Source organism: Euprymna scolopes, chromosome 19 (genome assembly GCF_053919585.1).
Source record: "Euprymna scolopes isolate OS-2025 chromosome 19, ASM5391958v1, whole genome shotgun sequence".
Taxonomy (NCBI): Eukaryota; Metazoa; Mollusca; class Cephalopoda; order Sepiida; family Sepiolidae; genus Euprymna; species Euprymna scolopes.
Window position 1 is genome coordinate 90342235 of NC_136500.1, and position 19506 is coordinate 90361740.

A 19506-nucleotide genomic window follows, 5' to 3' on the forward strand; every position below is an offset into this window, starting at 1 on the left:
GTGCCTAATTTGCTCGGTGGGGGAGCAAATAAATACCATCTGTTCCGGCAGATACTGCAAGCTATGACTAGCTATGACTAGCTATGACTAGCAAAGACCAGATGTGGGGGCAACCCCACATGCCTGACCTTTAACCAGCTCCCATTTCCCACCTCTCGGGAGCTGGTCCCCTTTTTCCCTTCCCCCTCCCTTCACTCCTCACATTAAAAATTGGCCTTGTGCCTAATTTGCTCGGTGGGGGAGCAAATAAATGCCATCTGTTCCGGCAGATACTGCAGGCTATGACTAGCTATGACTAGCAAAGACCAGATGTGGGGGCAACCCCACATGCCTGACCTTTAACCAGCTCCCATTTCCCACCTCTCCGGAGCTGTTCCCCTTTTCCCTTCCCCCTCCCTTCACTCCTCACATTAAAAATTGGCCTTGTGCCTAATTTGCTCGCTGGGGGAGCAAATAAATACCATCTGTTCCGGCAGATACTGCAAGCAAAGACCATATGTGTGGGCAACCTCACATATAAGACCTTGGTCAATGTAGGGGCAACCCTTCATACCAATTGTCACTATCCAACTCCCCTACTCCCCGGGGAGTTGGTCCCCATTTCCCCCTTCACTCCTCACATTAAAAATCGGCCTTGTGCCTAATTTGCTCAGTGGGGGAGCAAATAAATACCATCTGTTCCAGCAGATACTGCAATTAAAGACCAGATGTGGGGACAACCCCACATACCTGACCTTTAACCAGCTCCCATTTCCCACCTCTCGGGAGCTGGTCTCCTTTTTCCCTTCCCCCTCCCTTCACTCCTCACATTAAAAATTGGCCTTGTGCCTAATTTGCTCGGTGGGGGAGCAAATAAATACCATCTGTTCTTCAGATGCTGCACTTCCATTTCTTTCGGTGGAGGAGAAATCCTTCACGACTGAGACAATTTTTATTTTTGTACCTTTTCTCCACGTTAAAAAACAACCCTGGTGTCTAACTCTGTCCCGTGGGGAGGCATAGTAAATAGGCACAAATGCGCATGTGTGAATGAGTCAAATAACAGATTCCTTATGCAAGAGTTGCACAATATCCAACGATAGTTCTCCTGATTCAGCAGTTCTTGATTCTAGTGGCAAGGAGAAATTCAGTGCGACCAGAAACAATGCCGAGATAAGCAGAGAGCGCATACAGCACCTGGTATTCCCAAATGGTCACCCATTTTAGTACTAAACAAACTTGATGTCACTTAACTTCAGCCCTGTAGCAGATCTCCCTGATTTTTACTTTTGCTAATCTCGCTCATGTAACTCTATTTCGAATTCGTAGCAGCGAGCTGACATTCCATGGACTTGTTTTTTTTTTTTGTTTTTTTTTTTCTACCAAAACGGTACTTAACAATGTTTTTATTTATTTTTTTTTACGTTTAATCTGTTTCAAACTGATATAAATTATTGCACAATAAATATAAATAAATTAAAACAAAAATCATTTTTCTTATTTTGAATTATTTAAGTAAAAATTTATTTTTTTTTTACTTGATTACTAAATTTAAAAGTTATTCTAGCAAATTACCTAACAATGTCATAAACAAAAACATCGTAAAAACTTGATTTAACTTGGAAAGACTATAAAAAAAAATAGCTTTTTAACTTTAGTAATCAAAAAATTGAATTTTTATTTGATAAAATAATTAAAAATAAGAAAAAATGCTTTTTGTTTTAATTTCATTATTTTTATTGTGCAATTGTTATATCAGTTTGAAATATGTTAAACATAAAAAATAAAAAAAATGTTAACGACCATTTTGGTATAAAAAAAAAAAAGGTCTGCTGAATAGGGGCATGTGAGCGAGAAAAGCGAAAGTAAAAACGAAGGAGATATCTGCTACAGGAGATCCCAATCATTTAATGAGAATGGTTGTGAAAATGTGATTACACTATATGCATTTAAAAGTGTAAAAATTACACCCCGTGTCTGATTTGAAGCTTGTGTCTTGCAGATATATATTTGGATCTAAGGATCTTACTAAATATTTAGAATAATAAAGGAATGAATTTATGGTTGAAGAGAAAATAAAAATTACACTACCTACCTCAGAGATTGAACTAATTACCTTCAGATGATGAAACTGATGCTTTTAATATATCTGCTTATTGAAATGAAGGACTTGAGGTTGTTTGCCAGGGGTGGGGATGGGGTGAGAGAGAAGAAAATGAAAACTTAATTTAAACCTGAGAATTTTACTCAAACAATTTATTAAACTAAAACACACAAAAAAATGTTTCAATCTCAGCTGGAAACACTTGTTTAGCCATATTGAAGAGCCGTGGGTGATATCAACAAAATACTTCTGTAGGTAACTTCATATATATATATATATATATATATATATATATATATATATATATACAACTTTTAATGTGTGATATCATTCAAGTTATATATATTAGCCTGGGTCCCCGGCGTTGTCTGAGTGTTTGGAGGTGTGTGTTGAGCAAAAAAAAAAAAAATGTGGTAGTAGGCAGGCAGGCAGGCAGGCAGGCTTGAACCCGTAATGCGAAGGTGAAAAAGAAAGTGAAAGAAAACCTGACGTCTTACCCTTACTCCATGACACGACCGGAAGTTCGGAACATTAAAATTAGGCAAAATCAATCCAATTGATACGATGATTTGTAAAAATAGCTCACAAAAAGTCGATCTCTCTTTGTAGAAAATCGCGCAGTTGAGGGTGAAGGAATGTTTTTGGCCAATTTTTCGATAGGTCATGTGAGACGTCGAGCTTCAAAATGATACTGATCTCGTGAAAATCCATCGCCTCTGTCGAACGTTTTAGGTAGACATACAAACATACATACATACATACATACATACATACATTTAAACAGACAGGTCAGATTTATATAATAGATGTTAATTTCAAAATAAACAAATTTATGACGTATTTATTTATATCACTTTCAAGAGTTCAACACCAACAACAGTTTAGGCATACGATCTTTTCTGGGATGAAAGGTGCTAATTAATACCAAGTTTATTGATCAGCGCGCGCGCACACACACACACACACACACACATACACACACACACATGATGTTATTTATAATGTTATTTATTTATTCATATTTTTATTTACGAGATTCATAATTGAAAACGTTCCACTATTTTTATGGGAGAGCATTACTTGAATATTAATCAGAAGTAAAATTATTTTCTTCTCCAGAGTGCTCTTTTTATGCGCCATTTTACATATGTGTATATATATATATATATATATATATATATATATATATATATATATATATATATATATAAGTGACATTGTCTGTGTGTGTGTGTGTGTACATTTCCCTACCAAACTACTGTGTCAATTTTCTGTCTACGGACTTGGGATTTGACACAAGGTGTATTAAGATTTTGGAAAATCATTTTAATCGGTTTTCGGCCAGAAATTCGGCCAGAAATTTGGCTGTCAAGGAGTCAAACTTCAACAATTTGACCTTTGAGAATTCTACCAAACTTCTCCGCCAATTTTCGGTTTACACACTTGAGATTTTAGATGTAGGGTACTTGGACATGGATCAAACTTTTAACTTGATTTGAGCCCAAAACAATTAATGTTAAGTGGTCAGAATTGGGGTCAAAGTTTAAAAAAAAAAAAATGAAATTTTACATGAAAAGTATTCAGACAGACAGCAAGCTTTTTAATCAGTTTTTAGGCGAAAATTTGGCTGCCAAAAGGTCAAAGTTGGAAGAGTTGACCTTTGGAAACTCTACGAAACTCCTCCGCCAATTTTGGGTCTAAACACATGAAATTTTAGATGTAGGTTACCTGAACAGGAGTCCTACTTTTTAATATATATACCCATATGCACATAAAGTTATGAACAGTACATAGGGCCCGAGCAAGGCCGAGCTTAATTGCCAGTATATATATATATATAGTTATCAATAGACAGGTGTTTCCACATCCCTACAACATCAGTATAGCTAAACCTAATGAAAATCGAAACCGTGAGCAAAATGACTGACGTTTGGCACTCTACCAACTTAGCATTTCTTCCCCAGAAAAGTCTATATATCTATAAAAGTGGAATTGTCTATGTGTCTGTCTCTGTGTGTGTACATTTCCCTACCAAAAATTTGACCTCTCAGCCAATTTTTTCAGCAAATTTGGGGTTTATTCATATTTTTATATACGAGATTCATAATTGAAAACGTTCCACTATTTTTATGGGAGAGCATTACTTGAATATTAATCAAAAGTAAAATTATTTTCTTCTCCAGAGTGCTCTTCTTATGTGCCATTTTATATATATATATATATATATATATATATATATATATATATATATATATATATATATTAAGTGACATTGTCTGTATGTGTGTGTGTACATTTCCCTACCAAACTACTGTGTCAATTTTCTGTCTACGGACTCGGGATTTGACACAAGGATTTGAAATTTTACATAAAGGGTATTCAGACATGCAGCAAGCTTTTTTTATCAGTGTTTGGGCGAAAATTTGTCTGCCAAGAGGTCAAAGTTGAAAGAGTTGACCGTTGCAGACTCTAAGAAACTCCTCTGACAATTTTGGGTCTAAACACTTGAAATTTTAGATGTAGGTTACCTGGACATGAGTCAAACTTTTTAATATATATATATGTTATGAACAGTACATAGGGCCCGAGCAAAGCTGGGCTGAACTGGTAGTAATTGAATGTTTTCAATCACGAGTATCGTAAATAAATAAATAACATCGTTAATAATGCAATAGAATTTCTCTTGCTACAATTATAAAGTTTGTAGCTCAGTTGGCAGAGTGCCTAACACAGGGACTGGGGTTTCATTTCAAATCTCACTGCAATATGTACTTGTGGATAGCTATTATATATATATATATATATATATATATATATATATATATATATATATATATAATTGTGTACATAAACAAGGCAGTCAGTCAAGTATGATAACCATTAGGCCAGTTTGACACAATCTTTCAAATGTGTTTTCAAACCTGCTTATTTTTAACATAAGGAATCTGTTATGTGATTCATTCACACATGCGCATTTGTGAAACAGTTGACAAACAGATTAAAATCCGATGACCTCTCCACGTACGATTTTTTAATTTTGACCGCTTAGCAACTTATTTTTTCGCGATGAAAACCGATTAAAACGTTTTCTGCATGTCTGAACACCCTATATACCAAATTACAAGCCTGTAGATAAAAATTCGTTGAGTATATAGTTTGAAAATTGTCCTCACACACAAACTCACACATTCTCACTTATATATGAGCAAGAGCAGTAGATATTTCATAAAAACCTGATTAATTATCTTGGAATAAGTCTATCTGCCAATTTTAGGATTAAATGGACTTACCCAGATATAATATATTGGGTTACATGTAAACATCGTGGCAGATGTTCATCGCATTCATTTGCTATTTGATTGTTGAGGTTCTAATCTCAACAATCAGTCCAGTCGAAATGGGTCATTTTGCTGACCTTTTATCTGTCGGGCTTAGGCATTCCTTCTTGCTAGTTCTAAAAGGTCCAATTCTCCAGGCCTTGGCTTCCATCTTCAGAGTTGACTAAGTTTATTGTTTACTGCCTGAGGCGCTCCTACTAGAGAATGTCGACGGGATTGACCAGTCTATCTTGAACGTATTGAGTGCGACACTGTTTTCTATAAATATGTCAGTGAGGTCCACCAAAAATTTTTCCATAAAGTTGCATAATACTGAAACTATATATTGCTAAAAACGCATTTTCCCTTAATTTTAAGAGAGCATTAGCGCGTGTGTGTGTGTGTGTGTGTGTGTGTGTGTGTGTGTGTGTATATATATATATATAGTGTATGTTATTCAAGGCATAATTGCGTTGACACACCGGTTCTCATCAGATCACCGAAGTTAAGCAACGTTGAGCCTGGTTAGTATCAGATGGGTGACCATTCGGGAATTCTATGCGCAGTATGTGCTTTCCGTTTATCTCAGCATTTGTTTCCAGTCGTCCTGTACTTTACTTGCCAATGTCATCTCAGGAGAGGTGTGTAGTGGGGATCAGAAATTTAAGTGAAATTAAATTTCCTCGCCTCAAACAAATAATAAAAAAAGGAATGAGGAAATGAGAATGAAACGAACGACACTTCCTTCTTATTTAAATGCACCAAATTTATTTTTTAAACAACAACAACAACAACAAAAATAAGGTGATTACACAAAGGTAAATAAATTAACAAAAAGGTTTGTTTTCTTTATGAACGGTGACGGAAGTAATTAAATGTTTTTTTATATATAGAAGAAAACTGTTCTTTTTCTCGCTTACTTAGCGGAGAGATATACAGGGGTAAAAAGAGTCCATCAGGGTAACAAGTCCATCTTCATGTGGAGGAATTAATTGTTGGACGTATGCGTGTTTAACGTTCAACGCGGACGGGTCGACATGATGTTTACGCCATGCTCAAAAGGTCGACTGACTCGTTTGGGCGCAAAATGCTCTTTTTATAGATTCAGACCGGCTCCAGAAAGAGACTGCTCCTGCTGCTATCTTAGCTTTTCGAAATTCGTGAAAAAGATTATATTTTTAATTTTTCATTGGCTGGTTGTGTCACGTGATGGTGCTTCCAACTACGTCCGCCAAAAATATGTTATTTTTACTTTTGTTATTTTGAGCAAAGTGTGTGGGCGTATTTGAATTTGTGCCGTTGCTGAGAGATTGTTTTTTTCTCAAAATGCGCTGGGAAAAATTGCAATGAATAATGGCTCGTTATTTGCGTGTTTGTGTGTGCGTGTGTGTGTAACTGTACAGGTGTGATTGGAGATTGCGCACCTCCTGCCACAAAAATTTCACGTGTAGGCAATCCTTCGTGGGTGTCCTTAGTCTGTCCAAGACTGAAGGAGTCTCTATTCAAGGATGTCACTTGTTAGAGTCACGTTATTTCCAACTGTTCAATATTTTTGCATTAAAATTCATTTTCTGGTTTGCAATATTTCTTAGCACACGACTATATTCTTTTTATTTTCTTGTTTCTTAGTTTATCACATACAATGTTATGCGTTTCAGTTACAGAAATTAATTTTGTTATGTGAAATGAAATAAACAGAATTAAATAAGCTTAACTAATAGGAAATCCGCTGTTCATAGTAAGCATTGTTGATGTGCAAAATTAAAAAAAAAAATTAACCGCTTAAAGACCAAACAAATGCATAATCTCTTTTAATAAATAAACATATTGATTTATTAAAATTCAATTCGATAGTTCGATTCATAACAGAATCTTCCTCGGGATAATTCAGGGCGCTTCTACAAAATTGGGATGAGATTTTGTAGTCGATAATTGCAGTTTTCAGATAAAAAACAATGGTTTCAACTGATTTTTTTGTCAATTCTAATAAGTTACAATAGCAGCTTCCAAATTATGCAGTCGAAATTGTCTGAATATTACTGAATTATTAAACAAAACAACTTTAATCGTGTTAGCAGGTGAAAAATTGCCGCTATCTTGTTTTAATCAAAACGGAAAATTACCTCCCTTTTGAAATATCTTGTGTCTTACGATCGTTTTCATCAAACTCTATTTTTTATTTTCTTTAATAAATAATTTTCTACCCTATCGATTTTCGTAACTTTTTGATACAATCATCTAAAAATACGAGGAATACGTAGATACCATTATTTTCGTATGAAATTCAGTATTACGATTTCTGAAATTTCGTTCCAATAGTGTAGAAGTGCCAAATCCAGTTTTTTTTTTCTTTTTACATGCCATGGCGATAGTAATGCTTGGCACGTCTTCAAATTTTGGTGAAGTATAAAGTTTAGACGTTTAATGCAGTATAAGACGCCGGTCGAGTGCGTATGTGTTAAATAATAGAAAATCCACTTTTCATGGTAAGCACTGTTAATATTGGAATACAAAATTCCAAACTTAACAACTTAAAAATTTTAAAGGTTCGAATTGTAAGCGTTCCCTCTTTTCTGGATCGATACCATCTGCTACAATCATGAGCAACAACGTGCACTTGGTGCAATGGGTATTTGTGCTATAGAAATAGTATAGGGTATCTACAATGATTGTTGCCAGCCTTGGTAACGAAAAAAAGCCGTCAACAAATATTGTTGATGCAACGTTATTGAAAAATGCAATGTCAACATATATTGTTGACATGACAGTCAACATGCTTCTCCTTTAGGGGAGTTAGACTCTCCCCACCTTCTGACCTTGTGTCACATCTTTCTGCAGTGGAAAGGAAGTACATTCAACGATCTATGGCAGTTATGGCCCCAGAATTATGACGTGTACTCTGTAGTAGACTTTTGTTACTACACTTTTTGTTAATTATAGCATTGTGTTTTGTCTTGATTAAGTACTTAATGGCCTCAAGACCCTTAATAATAGCTAAAGCTGTGACAACAGCATATTCTTTTCATTCTTTTGACTCTCAAGTATATATCCGCCACAGTTAATCAACCGAGAACCACATCACTCTATATAAAAACATATAAGATATTAACGGATATATACTCAAGAGTCAAAACAATGAAAAGAATATGCTGTTGTCACATCCCTAATAATAACTGATTACTGGTTTTTAAGGCGTTAAAATTATCGATTGATGTTTTCTCGGAGCTTAAAATAAATTATTAATGGATCTTAAGTCTTTGAAATGATTAATAGATCCTAAATCCAGCACGTTGAATGCCAATTTTTCTATCTTTTTTTCCATTCTACAACTTCTCTCTCTCTCTCTCTCTCTCTCTCTCTCTCTCTCTCTCTCTCTCTCTCTCTCTCTCTCTCTCTGGCCCATTTTTCAAGAAAATATTTCCATTGCTGCACATTCTTCAGTTTCTGTTGCACTCATTGCACTCTTTTATGCCTAACTATATCATTACCTTCCAAGTGCACCCAACCCTAAAAAAGCAATCATTAAGTGCATTCCCCCCCCCTCCTCCTGTCTTGTAGTGAAATTTCTTTCCATCAAAGCTGGCCTGAAAAATCATCTCTCTTCAAAGTTCCGTTCCTCAGATCAAAGGTGATCTTGTGGAAATCAGTCTCGCGTTCGGATTCGTAACAAATGAAGTGCATGCCAAGTTTTAAGTAATTTCTTACACTTCCCCAAAGGCAAAATGAATATCTCTGACGATTTCTGTTTTCATTTTTTTAATAGTTCTTCTTTGCAAATATCCAATAGATTTTGGAGAATCCGATACCGAAGAATGTTTGTTCGTCATGCCTACTTGATAATTATCTAATTCCTTCAAGCAATTGCGCGAGAAGGATAAGTACGTTATTAAATTCCAACCGTGATTAATAACCATCTGTATACAGGGGAATCCCTAATTAACACAGGTAATGTGTTTCTCGTAAGATTTTGTTTTTTAAAATAAAGCTCCACTGTGGCACAATAACGTAGCCCTTTTTGAGGGAGCTGGGGCTTCTACATTAATGAACCTTGTGCCTAACTTGATCTGCACTTGTGCGGTCCAAATGTGTAAGCAGGTATTTGTGATTTTTAAAATGTTCTGCTATGATTCAAGCCAAGAATGACAGTTTGTTTATAATATTGAACCAAGACAAAACGATATAACCCGAAAGAACTCATGGGTACAAAAACAAAACAATGTTTAAAGTTATGTATGAATGTCCCTTTCTCTCTCTCTCTCTCTCTCTCTCTCTCTCTCTCTCTCTCTCTCTCTCTCTTCATTGAAAGAGAGAATTGAAATACGATTGTATTGTTTTAAAACAGTTGAAGCTTGCACCCCGTTCGCGCGGGACATAGTAGTTTGGTGTGCACGCAATGGATCGACTAAATATGCCGCCTACTTGTTAACTGTTAAATAAATTATATATACTTTTATAAAAATGCATTTGTTCGCTATTTTTGTAAAAGTGTTCGATTTCAGCCTGCGGTTCCCCCCCCCCATTAATGTGACAACGAACAGCTGCCTGTAACGATGCAATGAACACATGAGAAGCGACCCATGCCAGACACTTATAGCCGACGACATATCGACCCATTTTTTTGTTGATGTTTCCAATATGCGCCTGTCGTTAGATATCGTTGGATATCGTTTATTCCCCGGGGAGGTGGTTGCGTTCCCAAGACGTTCCTCAACCAAGTAACCTTCCCGGGGAAGCGATAGTACCATACGACTTTCAAACTTAAAGATCATAAGACCGATGCTTATCCCCGCTCTCCATTGCGGAACGAATATCCTGTACCATCGCTGTGATAGGGTGTGTGTATTACTGAGTTTTATTCCAGTTAAACGGGTACCTATTTATATTCATACAAATGTATAAATATAAATAGGTTTGAAATGAAATGATTCGATCCAATTTCAATACCGATCTAGAAAAAAAAAATGTTATTTTCTTCATCTTAATTGTTATGTTCACAACGTTTTGGCCATTACATTCTATGACTCTTTGTAGAGAGCCAGGGATATTTTTCCCTTGGCATCAAAGGCAACTCTACTGATACTAAATAAGGCTGTCTAGCAGTTTGCTGACTTAAATTCACCAAATATTGATGTTATTTGTTTTCTTTCTCTTTGTAAAACTCAGTCATGTTCTGCAAAATAAAAAACAAAAACAACAATTTCCCTCAACAAAACCAAACAAACCAAACACCATGAATAAATATTTGATGATATAAAATGCTTGAAGCATAAAAACCTTTTCCAAAATAACTGGATTCCACATCAAATAACCTGAAAAGGGTTAATACGCTGTAAAACAAAACAACCAAACTAAACCAAAACCAACGGAATCTAAGCCATTTTTGAAATGGGGGTTTCCCTGTAATTGTGGCATGTTACTGGTCCTGTGCAGTTCTAGGAGGTCCGCCCTTCTAAGCTTTGCCTTCTCTTTTTGAGAAAGAGTGAGTAAATTGCTAATCGACTGAAGCATCTCGTCAGCGAGTGCTGACGAAGCTGTTCAGACTATATTTTTTTGCAAACCAGAGTGCTGTTTCTTTAGGGTACTGTCTCTTCAATCTTACTTTTCGACCTTTGTGTCACAGTTATATCTTCCCACCACACCATAAGGGGGAGATAAATAACTGCCTTCAGATGTTTTTATTGTGGTCAATAACGTTCTGATATTTCAAACCGAACCCTTCATTTAATTCGACTGAGGCTGCTTTCATTTTTCACTCTGATTTGGATTGGAAGAGGCTCATCCCTCAAAATACCCTTGCTTCCCAACTAAAAATATAGTAAAAAAATGTGTTTTAATAAGAAAAAAAAAGGAAACTTTTTGTTACTTAATCAAGAAGATACAACCCATTCTTATCATTAAAGCTAAGCTAAATGGTCGACTATAGTCGAGGGTGATGTGAAGGCTCTCATTTCACACCGAGGTCTAAAGGAGGGCGTCACTCCATTGCCAGGATTATTCCACTTGTCCTTGAACCTCGGCCCATTTGCAAACACTCTTACCATTATGGCAAATGGGTCAGCCATTGAGTATTTATAAATTCACACAGATAGCTACCAACCATTCCACCATGCGTTCCACGGGGGCGTTTATTCTGCATTCTGTACACACTCACTCTACTCTTGACGCATTTCCAGACAGGACTCACACAAGTAGATCAAAGGTATGCGCTCACACTGTGCATAAGTGACAGGGTTTTCTGGATATGTTTTTCTTTTCTTATGAAGAATATTTTTGGTGAATACTAACTGAAATAATAACATTATTTAGAAATCCATTCTTAACATGTGGAGTAGAGGGCTTTTAAAAATAATCTGTACTTCCACCTAGCAATTTAATAAACAAAAGATATTGTAAAAATTGAATTTAACTTGAAAATTATATCTCAAAAATAGCATAGTCCATACTCTACATAAGTACCCTTTTTTCATGAATGGCTGGTTGGTGGGAGTATTTCTAGACAAGAGACTTCAAAAGTAGATCAAGGGTGTGTGCGTGCTGAGTATGAGCTTTTCTAATTGTTTTTATTTTTTTCCTTTTCAAAACTTTTTTTTTTTTCATTATAATTTGAAACTTGATGGAGAAGTCAATATAATTTTATCAAATATGATTTGAGTTCAGAAAAAATTCAGGCATAAATTAATGAGTAGCATTTTTTTTTTTCTTTTCTTTTTTATAATCCTGTATAATTAATGAAAGTTGGTGGAAATATTTGATTTTATCCGACTGGGTTTGAACTATTCATGACCACTCCCATAGTTTGAGATGGTATAACAAAAATGATGTTAGCATTTCTTTGCAATTAAATAAAGGGATTTTTTTTTTATATAAAAGTTCATTTCATCATTAGAAATTTTCTTCAGCATAAAATTAGATTGAAAAGTTATTTTTGTAATGAAAAAATTAATTGAATTTAATGAGTGTAATTCACGTTTTCAGATCATATGGCTACATTAATTAAAATTTTATTAACTTTATTCTTTACATTGAGTATAGTTTAGATTGAGTCGTTCATCCATGATAGAAAACAAAAAACAAAAAAAAACTGATTAGTCCAGTAAATTTTCCAGATTCTAATAAGAGCTGCTAGAAAGGACTTGTCCTGCCTTGATAGAGTTCAAAATAGACTTCGTAGCCTCGTAGAAGATGTCCTTTTCTCTTCCTTGCAACCTTTATCTCACAGAAGAGATGTTGCGAGTTTGTCTCTGATGTATCGTTATTTTCATGGAAAGTGTTCGAATGAGCTTCAATCTATGGTCCCCCCTCGCCAAACTTTCACAAGAAACACTCGTCTAGCTGTAAACACTATCAATAATTCCCCCCACTCTTTATCTGTGCCTAAACCTAAACGTAGATTCCATGAACAAAGCTTTTTTCTTAGAACTGCACGCCTGTGGAATAGTCTTCCGTTTTCCTGCTTTCCGGCTGACTACAATATGGTTGTCTTCAAGTCTAACGTAAATAAGTTCTTGATGAGCCGTTCCATATAAGTTATCAACTGTACCAAATTTTCATTACTAATGATTACTATAATGTCCAATTTCTACTGTACACTCTTTAACCCTTATCCTTGAGTGGCCTCTTGGCCTTGATAATGTGGCGATGCCTATGTAAAAAAAAAAAAAAAAATAGAATCTGACATAAAACTATCTGCTGTGACATTACAACAAAAACGAAATATGACAGTAGGATACAACTTTTTGAACAGCTCGATTTTGTTGTTGGCATCAGTTTCGTCAGTTCTTCCAAGAATCAGATTAACTGCTGACTGCAATACCATATAGAATCAATGAATCGCTGGCTTTGTTCTAGGGCACATCAAAGGCTTTTTATTAAGCATGGCAACAAAGGTTGCTTCACAAACTTGATAGCGACGGAATATCTGACAATGTCTTTGAAATCATCAAATCTTTTCTCTCATGTAAATGAAATTTGTAGGAGTCAGCATCGTATAGCTTTGTTGACCGATTTGTTGTTGACGTTCTCGCAGAATGGACCATGTGAAGGTTGCCAACATCCATAATGAAAGTGATTCTATCAAACAGATTGGATTTGAACTTGGCATGCCTAAATTGCTAAGCCACAGCAGTATCAATTTAACCACTACTTATCTCGAACCCTAACAGCTCCCATGAAGGCATAATAAAGCAGATAAATCACTATATTAAGGACAAATAATGTTTATTCATTTGGAAACTAATTAAGACCAATTTAGAAAGCAAATAAATACAAATGTAAGATTACCATATAATAAAATCAGTAACTATTGTAAAAAGATATAAAAATATTAAAAAGATAAAATTAAACTAATTCTTAGCTTCATTCGTTAAAAAAAAAACAAACAAAAAAAAACTATAATTTTTAAAACATTAGTATTTTATTAAACCCATAAATTCAGTTATGAAAGCCGTATTTATCACACAGTTTTCACCATTGTAGAATGTTTGTAATTGCTTTTAAATATTTTGGAGTCTGACTTATTTCAATAATGCAAGAGCTCAAGTGTAACGTTGCCATGGTAATAAGCAACTTATAACATTCATAGTAACAGAAAATAAACATCTGAATTTTTCAGGTTTTTTTTTTTTTTTACACAGTGATCACCACTTATCAAGGCCCGGAAGCCACTCAGGGATAAGGGTTATTGCAAGTACATTACGTTAGTGAGGAGATTTTATGAAGTGTTTAATTAGGGGGGGCGGTTCATTAGGAATTTGTTAACATTAGACTTGAAGACATCCAAGTTGTAGTCCGGAGGGAAGCAGGCAGACGGAACAGAGTTCCACAGGCGTGCAGTTCTAAGAAAGAAGCTTTGCTCATGAAATCCGCGTTTTGATTTAGGCACAGATATAGAGTGGGGAAAATTTTTCACAGTGGATTCAGCTAGACGGGTGTTTATCATGAAAGATTGGCGAGGGGGGACCAGGGATTGGAGTTCAGACGAGCACCTGCCATGAAAATAACGATAAAACAAGGATAGGCTCGCAACGTCTCTTCTGTGGGAGAGGGGTTGCAGGGTAGAGAAAAGGGCATCCCCCACTAAACCACGAAGTCTATTTTGTACTCTGTCAAGGCATGATAGGCTGTTTTTGGCAGCTCCTGCCCAGATATGGCAACAGTATTCCATCCTTGGACGTACTTGGCTTTTATATAGATAGAGAATTGCATCAGTAGTGAGATATCTTCTGGAGCGGTACAAGGATCCCATTATCTTTCCAGCGACCTTGGCAACAGACTTGATGTACGTGTTCCATTTCAGATCAGGTGTAAAGGTCAAACCCAGAAGCTTGTCAAAACACGGGGCCTCACCCAGACGAGAGCCATCCATCACAATTGATGCCAGCTGGGGATCAGAGCGTTGATGATGTAAGGATAGGAGTTTGGTTTTGGATGCATTAAAGGTAACTAGCCACATCTTCCCCCACTGAACCACGCGCTCGAGATCAGAGGAGAGAGAATCCGAGAGAACTTCGTCATTTACAGCCTTTGATGTGTTGCCGTAGATGGTCGTGTCATCAGCATAGATGTCAACGAATGATTTAAGTATGTGTTTAGGGAGGTCATTGATGTAGATCAGGAAGAGAGTTGGGCCCAGTATTGACCCCTGAGGGACTTCAGCATTTATATTGCAGGCCTCCGATTTTTGTCCATCTACCACTACTCTTATGAACCTATCGGAGAGAAATGATTTAATGATTGAGAAAACATTTCCAGTTATACCGTAGCTGGAAATCTTGTGAAGTAGACCCTTATGCCATACTTTGTCAAAGGCCTTTGATATGTCAAGAGCAATTGCCCTAGAAAGGAAGCCTTTGTCAAGAGATTCACTAATCCTGTGGGATATAACCGTCAGCACATCTGCGGTAGATCTTGCAGAGCGGAAACCATATTGTGTGTCACTAAGAAGGTTATTCCTGCTGAGGTGGTTGACTATTTCTCTATTTAATATTGATTCCAGCAACTTACTCATAACACAGAGAAGACTTATTGGTCTGTACTGAGAGGGAGATGACTTATCACCTGAATTCTTAAATACAGGGCAAACTGATGAGGTCTTCCAGGGGGTCGGAAAGCACTTCTCCTTAAGGTAACGCTTAAATAGTTTCGTAAGTATGGGAGCAAGTTCTGGTTGAAGCTTTTTTAACACTATAATTGGGATGCCATCAGGGCCAGTTGCTTTACTGGAATCTAGGTTTTTTATTAGCTTGGCGACCTCATGCACGGATATTTGTATGTTACCTAGCTTGTTCTGTGTTATAGGAGGAAATATGGGGAGTTGATGGCCTTCGTCGCATAGGGTAGAATTAGCTGCAAAGTTCTTTGCAAATAGTTTGGCCTTGTCTGACGCTGACGAGATAACCTCTGGTCCATTGATAATGGTTGGGATAGAACGCACACTTCTGTTCAGGATCCTATTTGTTATTTGCCAAAACTGGTAGGAACCAAGCCACTGATCAGCTACCTTGGATTTAACAGACTGGGCATATAGCTCTCTTGCATTTTTTATTACTCTTTTACAATGGTTGCTGGCAGTCCTGAAAGCAGCTTTAGTCTCAGTGCATCTATTACGTTGGTAGCTATGGAAAAAGTGATTTCTGTGCGCGATAGCAGCAGCACATTCTGGGGAGAACCATGGCTGGCTGTTAGGTTTTTGTTGAAATATTTTAGATGGTATGAATTGGTCTATGCCTACAATTAACCATTCGGTCAGATCTGATACTATAGAGGACACTTCCTTTTTAAACATGGAGTGCAGAGGTAAATCAGATATGAATGTACGGAAGCTATCCCAGTCAGCCATAGAGTATCGGTATACAGTACTGTGGAGGGGTACGTCTGATGGCTTCTTACAGGTGAAGGATATTCAAAATCAAATTAAATTCTTTAAATTAAATATTGATTTTATTGATCTAAAAAGTTAAAAAATTATACCACTTATTAAATATAATAAAAAAAAAAAGTAAATTCGTACGAATTAGCATAGTATAAGTTTTTACCTAGCTTGATGGTATTGGACTTGAAGACATCCAAGTTGTAGTTCGGTGGGAAGCAGGCAGACGGAACAGAGTTCCACAGGCGTGCAGTTCTAAGAAAGAAGCTTTGTTCATGGAATCCGCGTTTTGATTTAGGCACAGATATAGAGTGGGGGAAATTTTTTACAGTGGATTCCGCTAGACGGGTGTTTTTCGTGAAAGATTGGCGAGGGGGGACCAGAGATTGGAGTTCAGACGAGCACCTGCCATGGAAATAACGATAAAACAAGGATAGGTTCGCAACGTCTCTTCTGTGGGAGAGAGGTTGCAGGGTAGAGAAAAGGGCATCCCCCACTAAGCCACAAAGTCTATTTTGTACTCTGTCAAGGCAGGATAGGCTGTTTTTAGCAGCTCCTGCCCAGATATGGCAACAGTATTCCATCCTTGGACGTACTTGGCTTTTATATAGATAGAGAATTGCATCAGTAGTGAGGTATCTTCTGGAGCGGTAGAAGGATCCCATTATCTTTCCAGCGATCTTAGCAACAGACTGGATGTACGTGTTCCATTTCAGATCAGGTGTAAAGGTCAAACCCAGAAGCTTGTCAAAACACGGGGCCTCACCCAGACGAGAGCCATCTGTCACAATTGATGCCAGGTGGGGATCAGAGCGTTGATGATGTAAGGATAGGAGTTTGGTTTTGGATGCATTAAAGGTAACCAGCCACATCTTCCCCCACTGAACCACGCGCTCGAGATCAGAGGAGAGAGAATCAGAGAGAACTTTGTCATTTACAGCCTTTGATGTGTTGCCATAGTTCTTAGTGAAACTGGTGCTATAGAATTCGAACTTGGCAGTCTCAGGTCGTTATTCTGCATTCGTATTCATGTCATCATTGTCATTTCCTCGGAGATAGTTTTGACCTGAGTCTATAACCATTGGGATATGATCATTAAGTATTTGTACAGTTTGTGACTCATGCTAAAACTGACTTTTTGACTGCATCTGCCAGCTGTTTATGCAAACAGCCAGAAAATACTGAGTTGAAAAAAAACAGTTAAAATCAAAACAAGGTGACACTATTAGAAAGCTAATAAGAGGAACAAACACTTGAACTTGGTAAGAAACACTGATTCCTTTATATAAACTGGACAAAAATGAGATAGTATTAAAGTCAATTTTTCTGAAACAACGACGTCTTGCTCGGCTCAATTTTGTCGTTAACATTGGTTTTCCCCGGTCGTTTTTAGAATCAAATACTTAGAGGAGGAAGCACATGAAGATCGCCAACATCCATACTGACAGTGCTGCTATGTAATTGAGAAAGTTTGAATTTCGCACTCCTATGTTAGCAATCCACATAGCTATCTACTTCATTACAGAAACTTCCCACAATACAATAATAGTTCATCAATATCAAAGTTAAGCAACGTTGAGTCTGGTAAGTACGTGGATGGTTGACTATTTGTAAATATCAGATGTAGGAGTTTGGAAATGAAATGATGTTTTGAAGTCACCTTCTTCTCTTTTTTAATACTATTGAGAAAGGTATGAACCTATCTCTCTTCCCGCTAGTTATAAGTGAAATAATAATCCTTGGCAAAGAAACTACTCAACGACAATATTGTAGGCTTCAAATCCGACATAAACAAGTTCTTGGTGAGCCCTTCCCCTTCAGTAATCCAATTTACCAAATTTGCACTACTAACGATTACTGTGATATTGTCCCATTTACTACTGTACACTCTTAATCCTTATCCTCGAGTGGCCTCTGAGTCTTGATAAGTGGTGACTCTATGTAAAAAAAAAAGAAAATAAAGAAGGAAACTTTAAATTAATACTTATCTCGACATTGGCAGTCATCTTTGGTTTCTTTTCAGACTGGATGTGTAGAGATGCGGTTGGTAATTGTGCAACACTTGCTTCATTATAAAAAAATTGTGAATGGGCACCCTTTCAGTGTGTATCGATTATGTTTCAAGAAGATAGCCAACAGCAGCCAATACACATAATCTGTATACAAACTTAGAATTAGGTCTACATATCAAAATATTGCATCATAAATAAGAAATTGCCGGAGACACTCAGCAGATAAGCTGATAAATCTTCCTCTCTTTTCTGATCTACAAGAAACGGTTACATTCTTCAGGGAACTGCTTCCACTCTCGTCTCTTTGGAAAAGTTCCTCTCAATCAGAATGCGTGTCAGTATAGAATAAATATTTCATTATAAAAAAGATTACATTTTTTTTTACATATTCGTCCTTTAATTTTAGTAAATTCTTTTTTCTTTTAATTTGAATAAAATCACATTTTGTCTTGTAAATTTAAATCATTTCCACCCATTTCAAAGATATAGAAATGATCATTTCTTTATGACTGTGCAAAATCCGTGATTTTGTAGCCTTTTTTTTTTTTTTTTTTTTTTTTTTTTTACAAAGGAGTCACCACTTATCAAGACCCGGAAGCCACTCGAGGATAAGGGTTAAAGAGTGTACAGTAGTCAATGGGACAATATCATAGTAATCCTTAGAAGTGTAAATTTGGTAAATTGGATTACTTAAGGAGAACGGCTCATCAAGAACTTATGTTGGACTTTATGACCAAATTGTAGTCGGCTGAAAAGCAAGCAAACAGAAGAGAGTTCTACAGGCGTGCAGTCCTAAGAAAGGAGCTTTGTTCATGGAATCTACATTTAGGTTTGAGCACAAATAAAGAGTGGGGGAAATTATTGATAGTGGTTTCAGCTAGATAGTGTTACTTCTGAAAGTTTGGCGAGAGGTGACCGTAGATTGGAGCTCAGACGAGCACTTGCCTTGAAAATAACAATAAAGCAGAGATAGGCTCGCAACGTCTCTTCTGTAGGAAATCAAAACTGGTATGCCCGAATGGAACTATTCGACAAGAGAAAAGGTCATTTCTTCTAGTTGCTATTAACATAAGTAGAAACCATTAGTTTTAATGAAAATTCATCTCGTTTAAATTGTCTGTTCAAAAGTCATTCTTAAGTTAAATTTAGTTGAAAATTAAAATAAAAAGAAAATGAGGCATTAGGGTTAATTTACGCTTTCTAAACAGAACAAAATTGATAAATAAA